This window comes from Loxodonta africana, chromosome 1, assembly GCF_030014295.1.
Source record: "Loxodonta africana isolate mLoxAfr1 chromosome 1, mLoxAfr1.hap2, whole genome shotgun sequence".
Lineage (NCBI taxonomy): Eukaryota > Metazoa > Chordata > Mammalia > Proboscidea > Elephantidae > Loxodonta > Loxodonta africana.
In genome coordinates, this window is record NC_087342.1 from 80,202,815 (window position 1) to 80,210,660 (window position 7,846).

At 39.2% G+C, this 7,846-nt stretch overlaps 1 non-coding gene across 1 annotated transcript; it reads right to left on the reverse strand.

Moving 5' to 3' along the window:
- Positions 1-2,133: 2,133 nt before the first annotated feature.
- On the reverse strand, positions 2,134-2,208 carry TRNAK-UUU (transfer RNA lysine (anticodon UUU)). Its single transcript has one exon. It is a non-coding gene; the product is annotated as a tRNA-Lys (tRNA).
- Between the last annotated feature and the right edge of the window lie 5,638 nt (positions 2,209-7,846).

A 7,846-nucleotide genomic window follows, 5' to 3' on the forward strand; every position in this document is an offset into this window, starting at 1 on the left:
CAAGAATCTAAAATATTTTTGGAGGACATATTTTAAATACTTACATCCAAAATGACTGTCACATCAAAATGTAGTTAATGCAGAAAGCCTCAACTCCTTTGCTCATCAGAGACTAAGTTTGAGACCCTGTCCAGACACATGAAGGGGTTTCATTAAAATTCACTTTGCAGATGGTCTTCAGCTGCTGCGATTTCCTCATTCATTTCAGAGAAGCTGATTCTGAAAGAAGAGCTCTCACCAAAAAAAGGGTTCCTTCTTTATTTTCAGTCACGTCCGAGGCCTGTTTTCGGACCACAACTGTCTAGCACATACACCACTTGTTGTCTGGCTCCTCAGGCCTTCTTAGCCTTGATTCACACATGTAAATTAGAGTTCCAAATAAATAGTATGAATTTTACCTCCATATTTAGCTAATGGAGTGCCCGAACGGTGCAAATGGTTAACATGTTGGCCTTATAGCCAAAGAGTTGGATGTTGGAATCCGCCCAGAAGCCCTGGGAAGAAAGCCTAGACCATCTACCTCTGAACAAATCAGCCTTTGAAAACCCTATGGAGCACAATTGTAGTCTGACACACATGGGGTCATCATTCATCTGCAAACAACTGGTTTGTGTTTTTATTTATTTTGGCTAATAATGTTTAATTACAAATATAGAAACCAGGCTTGATTAAGATTAATATCATTTTAAAATAATAAATAAAAGTAAATAATATTTCCTCAGATTTGTGTATTCGCTTGGGTTCTAGGTGTCCAATCAATCTTACAATATTGTTAGTGGCAACACAGTTCTAGTGCTTGATGATTAGTGGCCAGCACCACAGTCCATTCACCCAATTCCTGAAATTGTTTTACTTCTCTTAATAGGAGGGGTCCAATGTCTCAGCACAGTCAAATTGATACAAAATTTCTAATGCTCACAGACAGGCAAAACACAGTTCTTAGAAGGCATCAATCTGCAGACTACAATTTGAATAGCAGTAATGAAGAGATAGGACGTATTGTAGGTGAGAGGACATCCAAGGAAATCCTTCCTTCTTCTTTTTGTTTAAATTGAGGCTTAGTTCACAAAGAGTAAGATGCATACAACTTAATTGTTCAGATTAATGAGTTATTACATATGTACATCTCATATAAGCAACATGCAGACCAAGACAAAGAATTTTTCAGCTCTCAGAAGCTCCCTTCTATCTATCCCAATCAATTCCAATCTTCAGGCCTCTACCACCATTTTTGGGAGCTTGTTGAAGTGATCATGGTCTGTTTCTTTATGTGATTTGACATTGGCTGTTGTGTCCAAGCCATCTATAAGTTCTGTTGGTGGCAAATTCTCTTAGCTTTCCTTTGTCTGAGAATGTCTTGATTTCTCCTTCATTCCAAAAAAAAATTTTTTCCTGAATTCATAATACTCCTCTTTCAGCACTTGAAAAATCTGCCTCTTAATTATTTCCTCCATGGTTTCTAATGAGATACTCACTGTCATGCAAGTTGTTCTTTCCCATATAGGAAAGGTGCCATTTCTCTCACTGCTTTCAAGATCTTTTTTGTTTTGCTTTACTTTTAGAATTCGTAAGTTTTGATTGACATTGCCCCCATCCCATTCAATTGGCAGACAGGCCTTTCCTCTGAAAACCACACACACACACACACACACACACACACACACACAATTCATACCTCCAGGTCAGCAGTCTATAGAGTTTCAGACTTGTGTATTCCAGTGTTAAGAAAACAACTAAACAAGGCTGTCTCTTAGGGCTGGCAAATTCATCATCTAAACATTCCATAAAGCAAAAAGTAAACAAAGTGTCTATCAGTGTACAAGCAAAACTATACAAACCTCTTTCTGTGCTCAGTGAAAGTCACTGCATCTTTTCTAGTTCCCCAAATGCAAAATATTCCAAAATCCTGACTATCTTTCTCCTTGCTATCTCTACTTTTTGTCTTTTTCCTCTGCATTGCTGCAAGATTTGTCTTATTGGCTAGAATGTGACAAAACAGACCATGACTGGGCAGAGTGCTACTATTTCTTTCCCTGTTCTGGCTCTCTTCAGATTCCTGTAGAGCAAAGAGCAAAAAGAGAGGAGTGAAGAAGGAGGGCTTGTAAGAGAACTAATTAGAGTCAAATGAAAGACTGCCTGAACAGGGACTTGAACCCTGGACCCTCAGATTAAAAGTCTGATGCTCTACCAGCTACACTATCCATGGGCTGTCTAATATGTTTCCTGAGTGCTTAATTTAGGTTCATTTATGTTGCCAATTATTTGTAGGTCATGGCCTCAAATATTCTCCTTGAATTCTCTTCACTGCCAAGAAGATTTTGTTTGAAAGAGAAGTTATAATCCCTGGTAGCATTTCCCTTTTCCTCTCTTTGCCTTGTATCTCTTTAGAGTTTCAGAACCAGAGCCTGATCTCTCGATAATGCACTGCCAGGTTTCAGACCACAGGGCTAGACCCAGACTACTTCACTTCTTGCCGAGCATTGTGATTTTATCCCTTCATTTCTTATTTCCCCACCTGCACCTATTTTTCTTGAAGAAACACTCACGCTACTCTTCCTGTCTCTCTGCACTGTCTTGTACAACTTTTTGCAGCCTTGGGAGGCAAAGGAGAAAAGAGTTGAAGGAAATAGAATTTGAAGACCCACTAGAACATTCCGAAATGGTGGGCAAGCAAAGAAACCTGGGTTTAATCTTCTGCATCTCTATGCTTGCATTTCTTAATGATGCAACCTGTCTGCCATGAGTAAGTCACTCCTCTTTTTCATTTTCTTTCTAATCCTCGTCCTCTTCCTTCTCCATGTCTTTTTTCATTATTTGCTGCTCACACCCAAAGGAAAAGGATAATTATCTTCATAAATTAGTGTACATTAGGACATTCATCCATAATACAATCTAAGACAGTTGTGAGTTTTGACCCAAACCTGGAAAAAATACAGGGAATCCAGGAACAAAAGAGGAAGTTTTGGGGTGAAGGAAAGACTAATCTATCTAGGGTTGGTATGGGGAGGAAAGACAGCTTGGGATATGGCAAAGACTATTGTTTATTTCTTCCAAATAATTCAGCACTTCCAAGAAACCAAGACTGTGTGAAAACTGAGAGAATTTGTAGTTACTTTAGGAATTCGTGATTTTCTCATCTCTCGTACCCTATGAATATATAAAGCATAGATGGGGGTGGGTCATGCAAATTCACCTTGGATTGGCTTGTATGTCAATCTGCAAGGGAGCTAGAAAAAACTTTTAAGCAGAATAATATCTAGGGGGGTTAGCCTTTCAATGAATCAAGAAGCCTTCCAAGGTATTTTGGCTCTCTTCTCCCTACTTGAAGTAGCTTGGAAGTCACCAAACTGCACCTCAGAGATCAGGACCACTCTCCCAGGGAGGTTTGGGACCCACAACCTTGGCCCATCGGCATATCAGGTGATTCTTCTACCTTTTAGTAGAGGACCAAGTTGTCAAAACATATGTTATGAATGGATTATAATAAAATATTTTTCTAATGTTAAAAGCTGGCATTTCTGACAAGGGGAGCTCTTGTTTGAGCTTTCAAACCTTTCTCCCTGGAGGAACACCTTCTCATCTTTGAGACCGAAAATGTCCGAACATACCATCTTATGGTTCTCCCTCTCTTGCTGTAATCTGCATCCCTTTATTGCAGAGTTTAGCTCTTGGCTCATGTTTCTCCACCCAAGCACATCATTATGATCGTGACTTATACCAGTGAGTCCTCAAAGAAGTATGTCACTTCTGATCATGTCACAATCTCACAGTTTATTCATTCTAAGTAATTATTTTCAGAGCTTTCAGGTGACGCTTGATTCCTTTTTCTAATGTTGTTAAATTTTCCTCCAATTGCAAAGTTAAAAATTTGAAAACAGAAACTGAATGCTTCCTAGCAACTCTTTCACTTTCAGGTTTGGACTACTTTTTTGGTGTGTTGGTCATGTGGCCTGAGGGATAGGTCTCTGATTCCAGATCAGAAGCCCGAAGTTTCCAGTCCCTACTTGGTCTCCTGTTTATTGTTGGGCAAGCAGTGGAAGCTTCTTAAATTGACTTCCAATGTCTGGGTGCAGAGTTGTTGCAGGAGGGGAGGGGTGGAGTTTGAGTTAAGTGTCTCCTGTCACAGATCAATAAACAAACCAAAAACTCAAACTAAACCCTTTGCCATTGAGGTTGTGTCGATTCCACAAAGGTTAAACCTGTTGCGGTCCAGTGCATTCCGACTCACAGTGACCCTATAGGACACAGTAGAACTGCACAGAAGTCGACTGCCACATTTTTCTCCCATGGAGTGGCTGGTGAGTTTGAAATGCTAAGTGCTTAACCACTGATAAGTATCACCTGGGGACAATTCTAAATTATATAGATTTATGCCCGCATCATATTTCAGTAAATCAGAAGCTGAGCAGTGAACCCAGGAATCCATATTTTTAAAACGTTCTCAGGCTAGTCCCAAGCTTTGGAGCCAGTGAAATTCAGCCTGTAGCATATACGACCCTTAAGTCTTTATGTTGGAGGATCATTAGTGTTTATCATATTACCTTTTAATATCTTTCTGTCCATGATTGTCAAGTTTAGCTACTTTCCCTGCACCTGCTAAGCCTCAGTGTGGTTTTGCTGAACTGGAGAAGAGGTTATCTGTGCAAGAAAGGACAAGAGAGTTGATATAAACGTTTTCCATTCTTCAGGACAGTGGTAAGTCTTCACAAGGACAAGTAAGAACCAAAATAAAATTTATAAGAGAGAAGATAAACTATTTAGGATTACAGGCAGTCCCAAGATTATGAATTAGGTACAAACCAACCCCTATAAATCCTATTATATTAAATATTTAAGGTACATACGATTCACAATAACAAACAGGCATTACTTTGCCTTGTGCATCAAAACATTATTATTATTATTACAGTATTACTATGTTTAAGAAGTTTTAGTGTATCTGGAAATGTTTATGCATAGAAAGGTACGCTACATGCTGTACTATATACCATAAATATTTGACTAACTGACATCAGCTATGAAGCACACCTAAATGTCCCAATTTGATTAAAAGACATACTAAGGAACTGAACTCATTTGTAAACCGGGGACTGCCTGTATGTAATACAGGACTTTTGCACAAAGTCCAAATCACATAATGCATCCTCTTGCACAGAAAGTATTGTGGTTCTTAAGCAATTCGTGACTGTATCACAAAGTAGGTGGCTTTAAACAACAGATATTTATTATCTCACAGTTTTGAAGGCTAGTAGTTCAGATTCAGGGTGTCAAAAAACCTGTTGCCATTAAGTTGATTCTGACTCACAATCGACTCAGAGCAACCCTATAGGACAGAGTAGAACTGCCCAATAGGGTTTCCAAGGCTATAATCTTTAGTGAAGGAACCCTGGTGACACAGTGATTCAGAACTTGGCCGGTTATTCAAACTTACCAGCAGCTCAGGTGGACAAAGATGTGGCAGTTTGCTTCCATAAATAGGTGCAGCCTTCAAAACCCTGTGGGGCCATCGGGAACTTGGGGACAGAAGCAACTGTGTCATGTACCCCCTCCCCGAAGGGGATGCCAGGCAGGGAGAATCCACCCAGAGCCTGGTCCCCTGACCACACACCCACCTGCAGACAAAGTGACGTGCAGATGCTTTGAGAAAAGGGGGAGCCGCTGAAAGGGATTAAATTCTGATTTGTATATTTTTGTTTCTGTGGCTGTTGTGTGGAGAGAAAGGTGGAGGGTGTAGGAAGCTCTCACCTCCTGTTCTCCTGGCCCCAGACTTTGGCCCTTGAGAAGTGTTTCACTGTGGAGGTGGGGGACTTCCATTGCTCTCTCGCAGTCCCTTGCTCCTCTTTGAACTCCCTCCTCCCTGCTCAGTGGGCAAACACTGTGGGTCCTCATACTCCGAGGTGAGAAACAGTGACTTTGTCTCATCTTCTTGAATTATTTCCATAAATAAGAACTTAAAAAAAAAAAAACTAATTGTTGTTGGGTGTCATCAAGTTGATTTTGACTCATAGTGATCCCATGTGAAAGAGTAGAACTGCCCCATAGGGTATTCTAGGCTGAAATCTTTATGGGAGCAGATTGCCAGGTCTTTCTCCTGAAGAAAAACTAGAGTATCTCTCAGAAGAGATTGAAAAGGTAATCAAAAAACTTCCCCCCCCCAAAAAAAGCCGTGGTCAGACGGCTTCACTGCAGAGTTCTACCAAACTTCCATAGAATAGTTAACACCACTACTACCAAAGATATTTCAGAGCATAGAAAAGGACAGAATGCTCCTAAACTCATTCTATGAAGGCAGCATATCCCTGATACCAAAACCAGGTAAAAACATCACAAAGAAAGAAAATTACAGACTTATACCCGTCATGAACTTATATCAAAAAATCCTCAACAAAATTCCAGCCAATAGAAGTCAACATCGTATCAAAAAAAAAAAAAAAAATTCCCCATGACCAAGTGAGATTCATACCAGGTATGCAAGGAGGGTTCAAAATTAGAAAAACAATTAATGTAATCCATCATATAAATAAAACAAAAGACAAGAATCACATGATTTTATCATTTGATGCAGAAAAGGCATTTGACAAGTCAAACACCCATTCATTATAAAAACTCTCAGCAGAATAGGAATAGAAGGGAAATACCTCAACATAATAAAGGGCATTTATACAAAGCCAATGGCCAACATCATCCTAAATGGAGAGAGCCTGAAAGCATTCCCCCTGAGATCGGACACCAGACATGGATGCCCTTTATCACCACTGTTATTCAACATTGTGCTGGAGGTCCTAGCTAGACCAATTAGTCTAGATATAGAAATAAAAGGATCCACACTGGCAAGGAAGATGTAAAAGTTATCTCTATTTGTAGATGATATGATCTTATACACAGAAGAACCCTAAGGAAGCCTCAAGAAAACTACTGAAACTCAAAGAAGAGTTCACCGTAGCATCAGGATACATGATAAACATACAAAAATCAGTTGGATTCCTCTATACTAAAAAAAAGAACATCGAAGAGGAAATCACCAAATCAATACCATTTACAGTAGCCCCCAAGAAGATAAAATACTTAGGAATAAATCTTACCAGAGATCTAAAAGACTTATACAAAGAAAACTACAACACACTTCTACAAGAAACCAAAAGAGACCTACATAAGTGGAAAAACATACCTGCTCATGGAGAGGAAGACTTACCATTGTAAAAATATCTGTTCTACCAAAAGCCATCTATAGATTTAATGCAATTCTGATTCAAATTCCAATGACATTTTTCAACGAGTTAGAGAAACAAATCACCAAGTTCATATGGAAGGGAAAGAGGCCCTGGATAAGTAAAGCATTACTGAAAAAGAAGAACAAAGTGGGAGGCCTCACTCTACCTAATTTTAGAGCCTATTATACTCTCAATGTAGTCAAAACAGCCTGGTACTGGTACAACAACAGATACATAGACCAATGGAACAGAATTGGAACCCAGACATAAATCCATCCACATATGAGTAGTTGATATTTGACAAAGGCCCCAAAACAGTTAAATGGGGAAAAGACAGTCTTTTTAACAAATGGTACTGGCATAACTGGATATCCATCTCCAGAAAAAATGAAACCTCAAACCATGCACAAAAACAAACTCAAAATGGATCAAAGACCTAAATATAAAATCTAAAACGATACAGATCATGGAAGAAAAAATAGAGAAAATGTTAGGAGTCCTAATACATGGCATAAACAGTATACAAAACTTTACTAACAATGCAGAAGAGAAAGTAGATGACTTGGAGCTCCTAAAAATCAAACAGCTATGCTCATCCAAAGACTTCACCAAAAGAGTAAAAAGATTACCTACAG